The following is a 21,360-nucleotide window of genomic DNA, read 5'->3' as shown; positions in this document are numbered from 1 at the left end:
ATTAAACCTCAACTAAACCCTAATTTCATTTAGATACACCATCTCTAGACCTCATCAAGCAGAACCAAAAGAACATGATATACAGTAACAAGATTATATGATGATCAACGGTGATGGACTTGGCTCTTCTCAACACTGCAGTGATTTAAGGTAATTCCAATAGGGATGAAAAATGCCATCCTCATCCAGCGAGAGAACTATGGGAACTGAATATGGATGGAATTATAGTATTTTCACTTTTTTTTGTTTATTTGCTTGTTTTTTTTTTCTTTCTCTTGTTTTGTCCCCTTTTGGTCTAATTTTTCTTGCACAACATGACAGTTATGGAGATGTCTAAAAAATTGCACATATTTACCCTATATCACATTGTTCTCTTGGGGAGGAAGGAGGAAAAGTCTGGAACACAAAGTCTTACAAAAATGAATATTAAAAGCTACCTTTGCATATATTTGTAAAAATAAAATACTATTGAAAAACTAAAAAATAAAGTTCTTTATTATGTGCTTCCCACTAAACTTTTCAGGTATATTCCATATTGATTTCTGTCCCTTATCCAACAATGTATCCAAACCAGCATATTAGCTGTACCTCCCACTCTGGGATTTCTCACTGGCTTTCTCATATGCTTAGAATACAGTCCTTCCTTTCCTCTCTGCTTTCCTAGCTTCTTTTAAGACTCAAATTACCTCTTTCTTCTTGTAGAAAACCTTTCATCCTTTCTGCTAGTAATGCCCTCTGTCTCTCTCTCCTCAAACTATCTCCTCTTACTTATCCACGCACATCTGTCTTCCAGTAGAATATGAGTTTCATGAGGACAGCAACTTGGGAAGGATGGTAGGCTATTCTATTCCCTCTCCCTTCCCACCTGGTACATAGTAAGTACTTAATAAATACTTGTAGTTAGACTGAATTTTTATATTCTACAATGAAAGATGCATATGAACATTAAATATACTTCAAGTCTTAGACATTTCAAGCCTCGAAAATTTATTTTTTTGCAGTTTTAGCAGAATTAAACAATGCTACCACCACCCTCCTTTCAAGTGTGAGTTCCCTCCAACTGTTTTGCCTCAGGGTCTGTGCTGTAAGACAAGTGGGAGTAAGAACCTTCCCTCTCTCAACTGTTTTTTTTTCTTTTTGTTCTCTCTCTCTCTCTCTCTCTCTCTCTCTCTCTCTCTCTCTCTCTCTCTCTCTCTCTCTTTCTCTCTCTCTCCCCCGTCTGTCTCTCTGTATTTGTCTCTCTGTATCTGTCTCTCTCTGTCTCTGTGCCTCTGTCTCCCCTCTGTCAATGTGTGTGTGTGTGTGTGTGTGTGTGTGTGTGTGTGTGTGAGTTTAGAAATCTGGGGATAGCAAAAGGGAACTTTTCACTGGTTGGCAGCAAGATCAGTCAGAGAAGAGGCAAAGATTTTTCTGGTTCCATTGCCACTGAGTTGAAATGCCCAATCACTGAAATGACTTGATTAGGGACAATTTTATGTTAGCTCAAGTCTGGCGTAATGGATTGAACATTTTCAGTACTTAAAAATTGTTTGTGTCAGAATAGAAGGGAGTGCAAGGGATAATGTTGTAAAAAAAATTATCCTGACATGGATTCTGTCAATATAAAGTTATTATAAAATAAAATACAACAAAATAATTTTTTTAAAAAAGAAATTTCTCATTGGAGAAACTTAAAAAAAATTGTGGAATTAGATTGAATTGAAGTGTAAGAAAGTAAAAAAAAAAATAAGAAATGAATTTTCAGGTAGCAACTTGAAATTTTTTTTGACAGATGAGAAAAAATACAAAGTGTTACCTTTTACCTCTAAAATCAGATTTGTCTTTTGGAAGAGAATTGTACTGGATTTGGAGTGAGAACACCTGGGTTCAGATCTTGATTTTTGCCACTTACTTTATGTGTGGTTCAAATCAAATTGTTTCATCTCTCTGACCCTCAGTTTCCTAATTGCTAGACAAAAGTTAGACTTTTAGATATGGAAATTTCTACGAAGCTCTGTGTAAGTGAGACTGGAGAGAATCTTCTTATCTAATGAGAAAATAATTAAAATGTTGGAATGCTAAGAACTACTCTGAAGATTTTTTCAGAGGGGTAACCACCTGAAGACCTTTTTATCAACGTTTTGCCCACTTTCAGCATCTTTGAACATTCTAATTATATCAGGCAAAAAAGATAACTCCAGGAATAAATGTCCTTTTCCTCAAACCTCCCTTCCCTCCAAGGAGAAGAGTAAATCACAGGAGAACAGGAGTAAGAGAAGTGAGAACTTAAACCATAGATAACGCCAAGGAGAACTACAAAAAAGATAAAGTCTTTTTGTGAAAAGAAAAGAAGAGAGAGTTGTTGTGGCATAGGTGAAATGCTATAAAAGTGCTAGGTATCTAAGAACAGAAACCAAGAGAAATGTAAATATGAAAAACCAACAAGTACAAGAAGGAGTCACAGGGGCCAGGGAGAAAAAGGAATAGATCAAAATGAGAAAAGAAAAATAAGAAAAACTTCTATTTTCATATTACTTTTTTCATCACTCATATATCACTAGATACCACCTAATCCAGAAACTGAACCCTGGAATTCTCAGTTTCTTCAATCCCAGAACCTGGGATTGGCCTGGATATTTTGATTGTTGGCTGATTAGTCACCCACTATATATTGATCCAGGTTGGGTCACATTTCTTTCATCAGCTGCCAAAGTGCCAAGTGCATATCCCTTCTTGTTAGGCTAGTCTCCAGATGTGAATAAAAGTTCCTATTCCAAAATATATGTGCAAACAACAAATTTGTTGAAATAGTATAAATATTTTAATACATTTTTAAATTAATTAAAGAGATTGAGAATATTTAGCTGACAGAAAACTTGGAGACCTGAGGCATGAAAGCTGGCTATAAATACTTGAAATATTATGATATGGAAAAGAGATTAAGTTTAATTTTGGTTTCATTGTGAAGAAGTGGGGTAAAGGTAGCTTAATTTCAACAGAAAATATTCCTAATGATTAGAATATGTAAAGCAGTGTAGACAGCCTCAGAAGGCATCAAACAATATGAATGGATGGAGTGTCTACTATGGGCCAGGCAAGTGCTATGCTAGACACTATGGAGACAAATACAAAATAATAATAATTATTCCTACTCTCAAAAATCTGATTTTCTATCTTTAAAACAAGTTTTTTCAATCAGCAAAAATCTTGCTTTTTTTCCTTTCCACCACACCCTTTAATTGAAAATGAAAGGGAAAATAAGCCCTGCTATAAACATGCATAGTCAAGCAAAACAGATTTCCACATTGGCTATGTTCAAAAGAAATATATTCATGAAAACATATGTATATAGCACATATATACGTATATATAGATGTCTTCATAAACACATATGTATGTGTATGTATAATATATACATGTATATATACAAATAGATAGGTAGGTTCTAGAAATAGATAGGTAGATCCTAGATTTGAATTATGTGTTTCATCATTAGAACACCAGAATTATGGTTGGTCATGCTGATTAAAATAGCTAAGACTTTCAAAGTTGTTTTTGTCATTGTATAAATTATTCATTTCACTCTGCATTGATCCGTCAAATCTCATGTTTCTCTGAAACAATTAATTATTTCTTACAGCACATTAGTATTCCATCACATTTGTATACCATAACTTGTTAACCTATTCCCCAAATTGAGGGCACTTACTCAGATTCTCAGTCCTTGCCACCTTAAAATGAGCCGTAAATAATCTTGTATATTCTTTATTGAAGTTTGTTTTGTATAGGACGAATCTCTCCCTCTAATTCCCCTTTATTCCTTCTCCTTTCTTCCATTTCCCTGTTGAGTGAAATATATTTCTGAATCCAACTGCATGTGTGTGTGTGTGTGTGTGTTTGTATGTGTGTGTATTCTCTTTGACCAGTTTTAGATGAGACTGAAGTTTAAATGTCTGCTCCCTCCCTTATTCCATGTTTGCAAAGACTTCTATATACACACTCTGATTATGTGAGATACATTTTCCTAATCTTCTATTCTCTTCTCCTTCAGTATATTCCTCTTCTTCTCTTTCCTTTCTTCTTTTCACATCAAGAGTTCAAGACTGCCAGACCTTTTGTCTAGTTAGACTCCTATAACTTCTGATGAAAGGATTCCAAGAGTAAGCTTGGAACTCTATCACTTGTATCATCTCTCTATATTAGAATGTTTATCTCCTTGTTTAGTCCCTTATGACTGCTAATTAGTCTTTACTCTTTTATGTTTCTCACCTTCTGTGTATGAACTTAAAGTTTCTATGCTATTTTGGTCTTTTCATCAGGAGTGTTTAGAACGCCCTTATTTTATTAAAAATTCGTTTCCCCTGTATGATCATAGTGTTTTTCCCTGTCTTTGACTCTTATGAGATATGAGCTCTTGGATGAGTCATTTAAGTAGCGACCCTCTAAGATGCTCAGTTTCAGAAAAGGTTTGTATTGGGAGAGTGGGAAGTTCTCTATATCAATGAAATCACATACCTACCCCATATCACAATCCCTGTTAATATGAGCAAGGCACTATACTACTCTCTGAGTTTTTTTTTAAAAGAGGGAAAAATAGGTTGTTGTTTTTTTGTTTGGTTGGTTGGTTGGGTTTTTTTAGGTGAGAGAGAGAGAGATAAGGACTACATACAGTGAGATACAGTGAAAAGATCATTGGATTTGGAGTTAGAAATCATGGGTTCAAATTCAAATTTTTCTATTTTGCTGCAATGGTTATGTTGGACAAGTAATTTAACTTTCCTAGACCTTGGTCTTCTCATCTATAAAATGAGAGAATGAGATGACATCATCTTTCAGGATTTCTATCAGCTCACCATCTATAAACTTAATATCCTATGAAGATGTGAAGAACACATGACAATCATTGTAAAACCAATCAGAACACTGACAAATATCAAATTTTATAGCATTGCAATTCCGACAGTTTTCAGCCACCACTTTGCAAGTACTCCGAGGTTTCTCTTTCATAGACCTAATCCTGTACTTTTTTTATTATAACATTCACTAGCATTTTTCCTCTGTATTCTGCTCAGCACACCATTCCTGTCAGCCATTTAAAGTGCAAAGACTATTTTAAAATAGTGCTAGGAAGTCTTAGGATATAAGCTGTATATAGGAAAGCAACAGTCTTGTAACTCAACTAGCTTAAAACAGTTTAACTCACTAATTATGCTCTTATGAGTCTATTTATGTCCACCCACCCTCTCTTAAAATCAAATAGCTCTCTCTATTAATCTTGGATTTGGGTCACTTCTCCTGTTTGTCTCTAGAAGGACCTATCATCATTGTCATCATCATCATCACCACTAACGTTTATGTAATACTTCAATGTTTGAAAAGCACTAGATTTTTATATATATATATATATATATATATATATATATACATATATATATGCTACATATAACATGTACACTGTATATAATTTGTTTACTGTAAATAATATGTATACCCAGTAATAGTAGCAGCATCATTTACATTTATATAAAATTTTAAAGTTTGAAAAGCACTATATGTACATGTACATATATATTTATACTGTATATAATTTATATACTGTATATAATATGTATACTAATTATCACTAACACTTATTTAATACTTTAAGGTTTGAGAAGCACTAAATATACATATATACATATATATATATACTGTATATAATATGAGATAGATGGGTATAAGTATTACTTCCATTTTACAGATGAGAGACTTGAGTCTTAGAAAGTTTAAGTGACTTGCCCTGGGTCACACAACCATTAAGTGTCTAAGGCAGTATTTGAACACATGTCCAGACTGAACCTGTCTCTGCTACCTGAACCTAGATGCTGTAATACTCTCCTAGCTTCCTCCCAACTTAATTTGATAGAGTTTTTGATAGACTACTATTAGAGAGTTTACAATATGATGGAAGAAAATTCAAGTATATAAATTAAAAAAGTAAAGAGGTTGAGGGGAAAAATGCACAGGAAGGGTCCAACTAAAGAATTTAAAAATTTGAGGAATGATAAATCAAGAGGGCTCATCTGAGGGTGGGAGAAGAAGAAGAGGAAATCTTTATGAAAGAAATGCTGATCAGTCGAGATTTGTAGGAAGGGAAATGGGGACTTCCAAAAATAGATATGGGGGTGGAGAGAAGCCATGGGGATGATTTTAGTAAAGTTATGGAGATAAGGAAGGGGCAAAATAAGAAGGAATGTGGAGATTACACCATTAGATAGAAAATAAAATATGCAACAGGGAATAGTATCAGACAAAGCAAAAAAGATGTAGTGTGCCAGATGGCCAAGGGACTTGAATGCAAGAATAAGAAGTATATACTTAAAGAAGTTGAATGTCTGTTTATATAGGATGTAAGAAAGCAGATGGATATCCCATTGTGATCAATATGAGTGAATCATTTATCTAACTGAATCTATGTAATGCTTTTTAGATTCCAAGTTTCTAGATTGGCTGCCTACCTTGGCTATATTCATAGATAGTAGTTTCTATTATCCTTCATCTGTCATGTTTACATAGGATATTAAAATGATTATCCTGTTGTGATCAATGTGAGTAATCAATTCATCTGAGTCTATGTAATGATTTTTGGATATCAAATTTCTAGCTTGGCAGCCTATCTTGGCATTGGCATTCATGGAAGTGAGGCCCATATTCATGAATAATAGTTTCTACTATCCTTTATCCCCATGTCCTTACTTTCTCTTTCCATACCTATTTTTCAAAATCCCTATTTTCCTTCCTATAAATCTCAATTGATCAGCATGTTTTTCATAAAGTTTTCCTCTTCACCTTCTTCTATTCTCAGAAGAATTCTCTTTTGAATTATCTTTCCTATAATGCTTGATAATTCTTTGTTGAACTCTTCCTTTGCATTTTTTCTCACCCTCCTTCATTTCTTAATTTGTGTACTTGAATTTGTATCTTCTTCCAAACCACAGAAGAAATCTTGGGGGACACAAGTTTGGCTGTTGCTTCAAAAGTCTTATCCATTATGATGAATACAATGGATCAAAGAATGACTTAATAGGACATTGGAGAAAATGATAGTTGCAGTGGTTAGATCACTGAGCCTAGAGTCAGGAAGATGAGTTCAACTCCAGTCTTAAATATTTACTAACTGTATGACTCTGGGTAAATCACTTAATGTCTGCCTCAGTTTCCTTTATTTTAAAATGCATATAATGACAGCAGCACCTACTTTTCAGAGGTATTTTCAATAATAAATGAGTTAAAACTTGGCACAATGCCTCGCCCACTCCTTGTGGGAACAAGAAATTGATAAGACAGTAGGCCTCTGAAGGAAATTCTAAATGATCATATTCACAGTCCATAATATTATTCACTGAATTCCATTGAGGTAAGATGAAAATAAATATGTAATTAGACCATAAGCTCCCTAAAATAACTATTTGTCATCAGTAATCACTATGTTTTCTCACCCTCCTAATACATAGCTATCACTTTATTAGTGTTTTTTGATTGATATAATAAATATATCTGTCCATTTCAACTCTTTTATTTTCTATCTTCTGAACTTTCCTTCCATTTGCCCTTTGAATAATCTTTTTCCATCTGTCTCTCAGGTACCTTCACTCTCCATCTGTTCCCACAACTTCTTTCCTTATTCTCATCCCTGACCTTCTAACCTCTGTGTCTTCAGTCCTCATTTTCAGCCTTGTACTTCCCATCTTTATTTTTGCCTTTCTTCTCTTTTCTTCTCCTCTCCTTTCTTCGCTTTGTACTTCTTTTCATTTCCCAATCATATGTGTATGAAACTATAATCTATCTAAATAAGCCAGTTTAAAGAATTATTTTTAATTAATCGAATTCAATTTTTTAAATGTAATTATTTGACTGATTTCAGACAAATCATATAAGTTTGTGTGTATGGAATCATTCTCATTCTATTTGTGCTCCCTCCCATATTCACCTGTTGCTCTTTCCTCCTTAGTATTTTGTAGCCTTGCTCCTGCTCTCTAGTTTTTTGGGGTTTTTTTTGATTCTTTGCTTATCTAACCCTGAGTAGCCTAAGTCATCTATCCTTTGGAAGCTGGGTCCATCTGTGTCCCAGCTGTCTTGTCCATCTGTGACTCCAAAGACTCTGTTGGCTCATCCTTCCAGTTTCCTCATATACATTTCCTTCTGAGTAGCATTCTCATCTTGGCTGACCTCTTCATTTGCCCTCTCTCTTTAGCTTTCCAGGAGAGAACACTGACAGATGATCTCCATTTACAATCCTTTCACATTTTCTCTGCAGCTCATAGGCATGATTTGTTTCAGAACATTTGAGGGATAGAGACGGGCTATAGGATGGGGCTGCCTAATAAATTAGTAGTCACTGTGGCACAAAGTTTGCCATATGCCTGACATGAATCCAGAGGGAAGAGCCCTGACCTTTATTCCCTTGCCCACCTCTCTCAAATTCTACATTAACACAAAAAAATTTCCTTTTCAACTTGTTGCTCTCACACTGAATTGATATAATTACTTGGACCTTAAAATCTCAAGACCTGCTGTCTTGGTATATGTGCAAAAGCAAAGTGATTTTTTAAAACACAGCATTAACACTTATGTAGCTAAAAATAATAAAAAGAAACACCTTCCTTCCTGGGGTTGAACCCTCTTAAATAATGTAAGAAAGAGCCAGAGCAGAGGGATTGGTAGAGTTCCATATCCATCACAGCTGTCACCAGGGGTCTATGACCCACCCACGTCCCACATCTCCACGACGACAAGAAGACAAAGTGCATTTCAGCTCCTGCATCACCAACCTGTTGCCAAGGAAACAAGAGGAGGAAAAAAAATTCTCAATGACATTCAATTTCCATACAGTCAAGACACCCCTGAAAAGAATTTCATAGCTTTTATGAAGGAAGCGGAAATTGGACATCTAATTGCGTATTCTGAACCAGCTCCTCTTTACACCCAGGTTATTTTATTTGTGTATATCACTTTCTTTCTGGAATTGTCTATTTACCAAGGCATAGATTCCAGACATCAGAGTATCATTAGAAAAACACATACCCGAGTGAGGAAAGAAAGGAAAAAGAAAGGCAGAGAATGGGAGGGGGGAATGAAAAAGAAAAGGGGGAAGGAATAGTCTATAGGGTTAATTAAGAGACTGTTAAACCAAAAATAACTTCATGAGACAGGATGTTACTATAACCTGTCTAAAATGGGAGCTGTTTATTTACATGAGAACAGACTTAGGAGTAAAATGTTCTGAAGTACATGCAGCCATGTAGGTAAGTGTTGTGCATACAAGAATTGAAGGAGTTCCTACTACATACATGTTCTAGAGAGCATAGAACCAAGACAAAGTACATAAGTGGATAGTATATAAAGCCCAAATACACAAGAATGATAGTTCTATAGAGTAATAGCTTAACATAGGTTTCATCAGTATGCAGAAGACATTGAGTGGGTGTGTCTGGAAAGGTAGATGAGCACTGAATTAAATTTACATGAATGGTTGAGCATTTACTTTATTTTCTAGGGGTAATACATTTATGATCACTGTGATGAGGCATGTGTTTGTGTGAGCTTACATGTGCATGCTACAGTTAGATCCATGGGAGTGGTTCTGGTGGGAGTATAGAAAGCTGATACATACAATAGTGAGACCATATTTATGGATTAAAGAAGATAGCCTGGGGCTCAAAAGCTATTTTTATATAATATTCTCCTCATTAGTGGAGATTATTGGCCAGAGCTTGGGAGAAGAGAAATCCTAGTCTTCTGGCATCTAGCTTCTTGAAATAAAACTACTGGCTCCCAATTCTCTTCAGGGAATTACATAAAAACAATTCATGATTATGTAGTGCTTTAGAGCTGAAAAGTTTCCACGTTTCAACTTATCTATTCCTAATAACAATCCTTTGAATGACTACAAGTATTATTGTTCCATTATACAAATTGAAAAAAAAAAAAAAAGCTGAGACCCAGAACTAATGGTGAATTGGAGATAACTCATATTGGCTCTGGGAACCAATTGTTAAGTTTACCATGTGAGTATTAACAGTTAGGAAAATGGCCTGCAAACAGAGTTTGATTATTTATGGTCTAAACTTCAGACAGTGAGCCAGAAAATATTAATGATGCAGATCACATTTAAAGGTATATTCTGTTTTCATTTCTTTACACCTAGCTGATCTTCCCAGAACATCCTTTGCCAGAACCTTTAAGCAAGCAGACTTGCTCAAGACCAGACAACTAACAATGGAGGCTGAAAAATCCAATCTTCTGACTCCAAGTCCAATGCCTACTATTCACTAGGCACTGCATTGAACATTTTTTTTAAATAGATATCTCATTTAATCCCCACAATGACACTGAAGGTTTTAGTATTATTCCCATTTTACAGCTGAGAAAATTGAAGCACACAGGGACTATTCCATTGTCACACAGCTAGTAAGCATCTGAGGCCAAATTTGAACTCAGAACTTAACTTCCTAACTCCAGGCCTAACATGTATTCAAGTGCTCCACCAACTACTGAGATAGGGAAGGATCTGACTTGAATACTAGATGACATTTGCTCTTCCTTTCAATGTCAACACAATTCAATTTAACAAATATTTGTTAAATGCCTTCTAAATGCAAGGTGCCACCAGGGCCCTAGAGGTACCCAAAAAAGTGAAATATTCCCTATTTTCTAGTAATTCATATTCTACTGCAATCTGAGTGATTTTTGCCTGCCTAATTGCTCTTTCTTACTACTATCAAGCTCCACTCCTTTTTTTTTTTCATTTAATCGTCTTTTATTACAATTCCATGTAAAAATAGTCATCAACATACACTTTGGTAAGATTTGGGGTTCCAAATTTTTTTCTTTCTCCATCCCTTCCCTCTTCTTTCCCCATCAGTAGGCAATCTGATATAGATTATAGATGCACAAGTGTGTTAAACATATTTCTTTATTAGTTATATTGGAAAAGAAAAAAAAACAGAAAAACTAAGAGAAAGGGAAAAAAGTGAAAATAGTATGCTTCAATCTGCATTCAGTTTCCATAGTTCACCCTCTGGATGTAGGTGGCATTTTCCATCTCAATTCTATTGGAATTGTCTTGGATCACCATATTGCAAAGAATTAAGTTTGTCACAGTTGATTATCAACACAGTCTTGCTGCTGCTGTCTCCTAGTTCACTTCCCTCAGCATCAATTCATATAAGTCTTTCCGGGCTTTTCTGAAATCAACCTGATTATCATTTGTTAAGGAACAATAGTATTCTATTATATTCAAATACCACAACTTATTCATTCAATTTATGGGCATCCATTCAATTTCCACTTTCTTGTCACCATAAAAAAAGCTATTACAAACATTTTGGCATATGTACCTCCTTTAGTCTCATTTATAATCTTTTTAGACTCAGTAGTGACACTGCTGGATCAAAGGGTAAGCCTGGTTTAATACCCTTTGGGCATAATTCCAAATTGCTCTTCAAAATCAACCTCTACTCTTTAAAGCAATATCTCTCTATGGCTTCTAGCTGGCAGAGTAATCCAATCTGAGGGGCCATTCTGTTCCACATTCCAAACAGCAAGGACTTTTAATTCCTTTTACATCAATGGTCACTAGAATAATTTTCCCCTTGGTGTATTTTGTGTGTATTCCTAATGTCTTGTCTTAATATATTTTCTTTGCAAGGAATTAAAGGTTCCCCAGATATAGAGTTGGATGAGATTTTAGAGATAATTTGTTTCAACCCCCTCATTTTACAGATGAGAAAATTGTGGTCAAAAGTTAAATAGCTTGGCCAAAATCATATGGCTAGGAAGTAGCAAAAACTAGATGTAAACCCAGATTGTATAACTCGAAATCCAGTGTTACTTCCCCTATATCTCATTGGCCTTTCTATCCTTAAGCAGTATCTTCAATCAGTCAGTCAAGATTTATCATATTAGGTTCTGTGCTAAGCACTGAGTATATAAAAAAAGGCAATAATATAAACAGTCCCTGCCCTCAAAGAGCTTATAATCTAATGGAAGAAACAACATTAAAACAAATGCACAGAAAACAAGTTAAATACAGGAAAAATAGGAAATAATTAAGAGAAAGCACTAGAATTAAGAAGGTTTGTGGAAGGCTACCAGTAAAAAATGCAATTATAATTAGTACTTAAAGGAAGCCAAAAAATCAGTAGATGGAGGAGAAAAAGGAGAGCATTCCAGACATAGAAGACATCCAGAAAAAAACTCAGAACTTAGAGATAAAATGTGATGGAAAAACTAGTAAGCTAGTGTCATTGGATCAAAGAGTATGTGTTAGGAAATGAAATATAAGAAAATTAAGGAGGTAGGAAAAGCCTAGGTTATGAAGGACTTTGAATGCCAAATAAAACATTTTGTATTTGCTCCTAGAAGCAATAGGACTGAGTAGGTAATGACTCTTTAGGAAAATTATTTGGACTAAATGGAGGATGGATAGAAAGGAATGGGGAAAGATTTGAGGCAGCAGAACCATATTATAATAATCCAGGTGATAAGGGTAGTGTCAAAGGATATTGGAGAAATAGGTATATTGGAGAAATATTACAAAGATACCTTGGCAACACATTAGATATATGGGAGTCAGAAAATGAGAGATAATGAGGAATCCAGAATGACTCGTAGCTTGTGAGTCTGAGGAGATGGGAGGTTAGTATTGCTCTCTATATTATAAAGGGAAGGGGGTGGGGCTTAGTGGTGGAATGAGCTCCTTAGAGTTGGAAGATTGGTTATAGATCATCTAATCTAATCTCACTCCATATAAAACATTTCCTTTCTTGGGTAAAAAAGACCTTCATAATCACTAGATAATACGTTTAGAAATGAAAGGGACCTTAGAGGTTACCTAAGAGTATATTAGGTATACTGAATGGTTTGCCATTTTATTCTCCAATTCATTTTACAGATAAGGAAACTTAATTTAAGTGACTTGCTCAGGATCACACCTCTAGTAAGTGTCTGAGGCTGCATTTGAACTCATTTTGGAGTCTTCTTGACTCCAAGTCTGGCAGTCTGTGCACTAAGTTGCCCATGATAAAATTGAGGCTGAGAGAAAAGAATGACTGTCTGCTAGAGTCACTGAGGTAGTAAGAGACAAAACAGGATTCAGCGCTCTGACTCCAATGCACCATATTGCCTTCAAGATAAATTCTCTTCAGACAATTTCTATAACTTTTCCTCATCAGAATTTCATTTTTGTGAATTTCCCTTTTTTTTGTCTTGCCCTTTCATGTAATATGTCAGATCCTACTAATAGTCCTTCTGAAGAAAATAATGCTTTCCTGAAATCGAAAGTATATGTCAGATTATATGTCTGCTCTGCTTTTGGTATGGAGAAATCAGCTCTAACAACTGTCTGGATAATAGAAAACTCCCGTTCCAACCATATCCTGCCTCTTTAGCAGACTTGTAACCTGTTTTTCCAAACTCTTTATTTCTTCTTTCTTTCTAGACATTATGTATTCAACTTAAAATAGATAATATCATTTTTTTTATTCTGCCTTCATTGTTCTTCTAGTAAGATCACACAAATATTCTGTATGATTTCTCTCCCACTCCCAACCCCCTACACAAATCTTATTCTTGGATTTCTTCACATGATTATGCTTCCTTAATGTACAACACTAATCTATCACACCCTTTGATGTATTTTGTTCCTTTTAAATAAGGTATGTACTCTCAGAAAACATGGGTTTTATCATTAAAGTCTTGTTGATACCTGAGAGGTCAAACGTACCTCCACACATGAGGACCTCTTGTTCATGGTAGTTCTTATTCTTTATGTATTTGTGTATAAATATTTTAAGACATGGATTTTTCTTCAGGTGCCTTTCTTGGATGATGTCTCCTTAATAACTTAATAACTTCTTCCTACATTGTTAGACTTTTTGCTATCTCATTTTGAGGTTATACCATCCCGACCAAACAAGAGGTTAAAGCCCTCTTGATTAAATGTGCAAAACTCTGGGTAAATATATTCTTATTAGATTTTGACAGGTTTATTCCATCTTCTAAGAAATTATTTTTCTTGTATTTTAGGCCATGGTCAGAAAACTTAAATCACATTCATATTCACAGTCTTCTTAGCCAATTGTTCACATTCTAAACCTATCTTTCTTTGCTTTTGATTGGCAGCAGTGATGAAAATCTCCTGTGACCCTATGATTTTCATTTCCTTGTCCAAGATTTAATAATATTTCCTATCCATTTAATTTATGCTCATGTTACTCACCAGAAGTGAATAGTAGTCATTCATTTTGACAAATCTTTGGACACTCTCTCATATCTTGGTTACATGTCCTAGAAAGACCTCTCTTTTTTGTTGATATCATGGTGGTAAATATTCATTAGTATCCCTTAGTAGGAAATTACTGATAACTACTACTCTTTTTTTTTCTTCTATTAATTTTTTACAGGATGATCTTTTAGCTGACATTTCTACTTTATTATTCTTTGGAGGACAAGTGGATCTTTGCTCAAATCAAGTCAAATCAAATCAAAAAGCATTTGATAAGTACCTACCATGTGCCAGGCTCTATGCCAAACACTGGACAAAAAACAGGAAAAATCTCAACTTTGTTTCTTAACTCTCTGTTTAATGGTTATTTTCCCCCATTCTCTATCATCATGATCCTGTTGAGGATTCCCTTTTGCCTTTTCAAATTTATCGTCTTTTCACATCAAATTCTTCTTCCTCCTCTCCCCCATTCTGAACACTTTGTTTCCCCTCATAATCTGTATTTCTCAAACTTCTCTATTTTGTAGAGTCTTGGTTGTATTTCAAACACAGACTACAGTCTCTTGAATATAGAAGACAAAAGAACATGGCACAATCAAAGCAAAGCATTGAAAAATTCTCCAACCCTTTGTGCTTGTTTAGAGCACTAAATTGTCCTTAAGTTTCAAGATGTTGGATGATTACAGATCATGTGATTAACTGTTTTGATGAGCTATGTAGAAGCTGATGATAGTTTGTCAGGGATATTGGAGGAGGTGGCCTAGTTGACTCTTGATAGCACTTCTAGCTCTGAGATACTAGAATTCTCCTCTTGGAGATCTATAGGGATAGAGAAAGAGGTTATTAACTTTAAGGTAACTTATTCTTCTTTTAGACAATTCTGTTATGAAGCTTTTCTTTATAACCAGTTGAAAATCCATGTTTTCACAGCTTTGGACACTGTTCTTCAAAGCAACATAATACTTCTTCCATAATCACAATCTATTCAATATTTGAAAAAAAGTTATAATGCCCTAATACGAGTCTCCCTTCAAGTAACATTCCCACTTTTTTTTTCAACTAAAGTGCACATGGAATGGACTATCATCCCACTACCATTTGAGTCATCATTTTTGAGCATACTCCAATTTGTCAAAATCATTCCTAATATGTGACACCAAGAACTAAGCATGACCCTACAAAAGTGGTCTAAAAAGGGCAGTGAGTATATTGCTCAATAAAAGACCCACTGAATTTGGACTCTATCTAGCCTAAGATCAATTAGAAGTCATCTTGCAGTCACATTAAGATTTGTTGTTGTTGTTGAAATTGGATTATTTCACTCACATCCAATTCTTCATGACCCCATTTAGGATTTTCTGGAGTAGTTTGCCATTTCCTTTTCCAGGTTATTTTACAAATGAGGAAACTGAGGCAAACAGGGTTAAATTACCTTAACCAGGGTCACACAACTACTAAGTGTCTGAAGCTGTATTTGAACTTGTTTTCCTTACTCTAGGCTCAACGCTCTATCCATTGTACCACTTAGCTTCTCCATACTGAAGCTGTAGGACACTAAATCTGCTTCTTTATATAAACAACAAAATAATCACTATATATCTGTCCATGCTGTACTTACTAATTTTGTTCTTTTTTAACCCAAATTAATACTTTGCATTTAGCTCTACTAAATTGCATCTCATTAGGTTTGGTTCATAATTCTAAACCAACCAGATCTTTTGGATTTCCAGTTCTGTCATCTAACATATAAAGGCAAAAAATTAGGATCAGAAGTGAATCAAAACTTTTGACTTTCAGATCAATATCCTTTGTTGTGCATCTTCTTCCTTAAAACTGCAGATGTTTCTCAGAATTATATTATACATATCTCTGACATTTTTTCTTCCAGAAAATATTTGGTCTGTAGTAGTTGTTGTTGTTTTTTTTTTTTTTAATAATTTTTTTATTGATAGAACGCATGCCAGGGTAATTTTTTACAGCATTATCCCTTGCATTCATTTCTGTTCCGATTTTTCCCCTCCCTCCCTCCACCCCTTCACCCAGATGGCAAGAGTCCTTTACATGTTGAATGGGTTGCAGTATATCCTAGATACAATATATGTGTGCAGAACCAAACAGTTTTCTTGTTGCACAGGGAGAATTGAATTCAGAAGGTATAAATAACCCGGGAGGAAAAACATAAATGCAAGCAGTTTATATTCATTTCCAGTATTCTTTCTCTGGGTGTAGCTGCTTCTGTGCATCTTTGATCAATTAAGGCTCTCTTTATCAAAGAGGTCCACTTCCATCAGAATACATCCTCAAACAGTATCATTGTTGAGGTATATAATGATCTCCTGGTTCTGCTCATTTCACTCAGCATCAGTTCATGTAAGTCTCACCAGTCCTCTCTGTATTCATCCTGCTGGTCGTTCCTTACAGAACAATAATATTCCATAACGTTCATATACCACAATTTACTCAACCATTCTCCAATTGATGGACATCCTTTCATTTTCCAGCTTCTAGCCAAGTAGTTGTTGTTTTGATATTGGTTTTGTTTTTCAACCTTTTTGTGAACATCACATCCTACATGATACTGAAAAAAAGAACTCTGCAGATGATTTAATGAGCAGTACTCATTCCTAATCATCCTGGTCTCCTAAAAAAGGAGACCCGTTTCCTTTATTAGACATGATAAGGCCATAGATGATTAGGATTTAAAAAGTAGAAGGAATTAATGATGTTAACAACTAAATTTCCAGGTATGATAACAGAGCCCATATAGACAGAACACCTGTGTTTCTCTAGAATTAATAATTTTTGGACCGTTTTTAGTAAAATGCTTCCAATATCATAAATCAGCTCATCATTCATTTTTGAATTTGTCTTGGTACTGATATAATATATCAAAGAAAGTCATGCTAGCTCAATTGAGTTAAGATCTGGGTACCAAAAAATATTGAATGTAACATTTTGTTATGATAGTACTATAGAGTAGATAACATTTTTCAAAATGTCTCTTTGTTTTTCAGAAACCTCATTTCAGAAAAGGAGGTCTATAACCCACAGTACCTGGCAATACCTAATAGCAGATTATTTATTAGCTGGAACTTTTGCCACCTGTGTATCTTCCTATGTTATTATAAGCCATGGGTAATTCATTGAATTTGAGGACATTTTCTATTCCTTAAATATTTTCAGGGCTAACTTTTATCCCATAATTGTCAAGCACAGTGCTCTATAAATCATTAATAAGATAGAAAATGACAGGGGTCACTGATTACTAAGTACCCTGTATACCTTACATTGAACTGAATTCTCAGGAATTCATATCATGCGACTTATCGTGCATTTGTGGTTCCTGTAATAAGCACAATTCTATTACCATTATTATCATTACTGTTGTTTTGCTATGAAATGCATTCATTTCAGAGATTCAGAGCACATTTTTAGAACATATAATTAATTATATTTCACTCTCTGCCTGTATAAATCAGTATTATCTTTATATCCAGGTCATGTATGTGGATTTAAGCTATGTCCTAAAGATCAAGCCATTATGATCATCTCTGCAAAAACTAAGGTACACAGCTGAACTCACTGAGCCCAATGGTAGAGGAGCCAAGAAGAACTTAAAGGGATATGGTGAATCCTTACAATGAGAAAATAAAGGAATCTTTGAATAAGCATTTTCTTTCTTCTTTTCCATTTCTCTCCTCTGTTTCCAAATCCAGTGTTTGACCTACTTTATCACTAACATAGCTCCTCATTCCCTCAGAAACTGCTCTCCTACTTTAGCATCATTGAAAATGAAAACAAGGAGAGGGGAAGATGGAAAGAGAAAAAAAATAAGGGGAAAAATGGAATGAAATAAAAGAAAAGGTGGAGGGAGAATGAGGACATTATGGCAAAGGGAGCCCAAGAAACAGATAAAGAGAAGGTAAAGAAAGGAAAACTTTTTAGGGTAAGAGGGAGTAGGACAGGATTAAGAATAATGAAATAATTACAAATAAAATCATATTCACTTTTAGTGTTGCTTAAAAATTCCAGGAACTAAAAAGTTTCAAGAGAAGGACTAGAATATTCTCCTCCTTTATCTCTCTTCTTAAGTTCCTCCTTCTACTTAGAAAAAGATTAACATGAACTGCTCCATCTTCCTTCCTTGAGAAAGTTTAATGGCACAGTTGCTGAAGTGCTGGGCTGGAGTCAGGAAGTCAGGAGGTCAAATTTGGCTCAGAAACTTACAAGCTGTGTGGCCTAGGCAAGTCATTTAACCTCTATTTCCTTACCTATAAAATGACAATAATGGCAGCACTTACCTCTCAGGGTTGTGAGGATCAAATTAGTTAATATTTGTAAAGTGCTTAGCACAGTTCCTGGCACACAGTTACCATTTAATAAATGTTTATATTCTCCTTTTCTTTATTTGTGACCTGTAATACAAGGAAAGTTTCAAATGTTAGCCAGAGCAACTAGAATTATCTTAATTTATGGCCCCTGCAAACATTTCAAATATGATTTTTTTAATTTATATTCAACACAGTCACATCTAGATAAAAAGTAAAATTAAGTCATGGCACAAAAATCTAGATGTTTCCTGATGGTCTGCTACATCTTACTTTTAAGCCAATTAAAGCAATAGGGTGGGATATCAGAGGATACTGGGCCCCTCTATTTAAAAAGTTTATGGTTCATTGAGACATTTTCCCCATTTAAAAAGAGGAATCAGTGGAAAATATGGAACTTCACTTAGCCAGCTTTCCTGAAAGTACCACCCCCCTACAATCAATAATCAATCAACAAGTGTTTCTAACCTCCATCTATGTGCTTAGGATTGAAGATAAAAATAAAAAGAATATATGGGAATGTAGTTCACAAAATAGCATGTGGATTTCCCATGGTACCTGAAGTACCTTAGGACCTTACTTATTTTTGTCTGAAAATGAATGAATGAGTTTATATGTGATATATATGTGTGTATAGTACACATATATGTATGTGTAATATGTGCATGTATGTATATAACATGTGTGTATAATGGATGTTCACATAAATAGGATATGTTTCTACATACATATGTTAGGCATTTTCTATGTATAAAGCTCTCAAAAAACCCCAAAGAATATAAAGAGAAAAGATCATCTCTGTATTCAAGTAGGTTACATCCTAATAAAGGACAGATATAGGAAATTTCAGCTAGAAGTGAGATAAAAAAGTCTCATGGTTCTTAGAGGGTAACAACTTTCATAAACCTTTTCTAGTTCTCTGGATTATTAGGACTTTCTCCTTTCAAATTACATTTCTATCTATTGTTTACATATCTAGTATATAACTGGCTATTTACTTTTTTCTCCCCCATTAGAATATAATTATTTTGAGAGCAGGAACTGGTTTTTTTTTGTTTGTTTGTTTGTTTGACCATTATTTACGTTTCCAGTGGATGGCACATAATAAAACGTAATAGTTTCATCCTCATTTAAATTTTTTTAAAAACTGTTGAAATATTCATGGTGCTAAGAACTTTGTTTTCTGGTTCTTCAGTGAGAGTAGAATGGAATGGAGGGAGTTTCATCCTTTTGCCCAAGATTATCAGATCCCCAAACTAAAAACTGTTCTCACTGTTTTCTCTATTTTCCCTTATGCTACTATCCCTGTTCCAGAACTTCTTTGTCCAATTCCTTCTCTTCCACAAGAAAATCATATTGTTACAATCTTAGAATTATGGTGGATTGAGGATAGAGAACATTAGAATGGTGCCCATATGGGCAATAGGAGGTGGGGGCAGGCAAAGGCACTGTCCTTACTGGGGAGTAAAATGTCTTTTTAATGCAAGTGATCATTATTATGCCTATATAATTTGTTCTGTGTTCTATATTTAGAGGAATAAGTTTTGGGGGGGTTGTATATGTCGGTTGAATAGTGGAAAGAGAGGTAGACTCAACCACCAGATCAGTGTTCAAATCTCAATTGTGATGCTTGCTATCTATGTAGCTATGGACAAATCTCTAAAGTTCTTTCTGCCTCCACTCTCTTCATCAGTAAAACAGGAATAATACAAATTATAGGGCATATTTCACAGGACTTGTTTAAAAATCAAATGCACAAAAATGCTTAAAACTATCCAAATGTCAGCTCTGATGTCAAAAAAGGCAAAAATGTTTAAAGAGCATTAGGATATTGATACTAAATATAAATACTGAAGAAACAACAAAGTGAGAAGAGAAAAGCTAGCTATTTTATTTGGTAATTTAATTTTTTTTTATTCATAGTTATCTTTTTTAGTCATCTGTTTAGCAATCATGCAACATATTAACAATAAATCATTAGTTTTGATGCTAAACCTAAGTGTTTTATCTTTATAATTTGCTACTCTTCAAACATGTTTGTTCCCTATAACATTTTTTTAAAAAAACTAAGAGAACATTGCATGATGATCCTAGAGAAATTGTTAAATTGTTTACTTTTAGAGATTTTCTTACTTTCTTGTACCTGCAAACAATTGCACAAAAGCCATTAGAATGCTCCATTTGAACCTGAACCTTCATGCACTGTCCTTTCCATCCAAACTCACCTTCACAGTTCTATGTACATGGCTTTGCATATGTTGCTTCTCCCATCCTCCATATCTCAATGCCCTCTCTCCTCACATCTGTTTCTTATAATCCTTAACTTCTTTGTGACTATTCCTGGTCACATTTGATTTTTTGCATTTGATTTTTTCTCTCTTAAAATTATACTGAATTTTCTAATGTAGTTACATGTTGCATGGCCCATAACTTCAGCAATTGCTGACATTTTTGTAATACTTTAAAATTTACTGAGCAACTTACATGTTATCTTATTTGATCTCCTCAATAACCCTGTGAGGTATTACAGTTATTATTATTCTCATTTTACAAAAACAAGGCTGATTAAGTGATTTGACAGCTACAAGACTACAAAATTAATGTTTCTGGGATGACTAGTCTACTGGTAGAAAGTAAGGTCCCCTATTTTAATTTTTCCCCTTGCAACCCCAGTGCCTTGTATATAATAGTTGCTTAAGACATATTTGTGGAATTAAATTGATTCTACTATGATATATTTACAATTTGGTAATAGATATCTAGAGATAAATGCCACATATCCAAAGG

Source organism: Antechinus flavipes, chromosome 3, assembly GCF_016432865.1.
Source record: "Antechinus flavipes isolate AdamAnt ecotype Samford, QLD, Australia chromosome 3, AdamAnt_v2, whole genome shotgun sequence".
Lineage (NCBI taxonomy): Eukaryota > Metazoa > Chordata > Mammalia > Dasyuromorphia > Dasyuridae > Antechinus > Antechinus flavipes.
The sequence above is the reverse complement of the archived record's forward strand: the minus strand, read 5'-3'. Positions refer to the sequence as shown.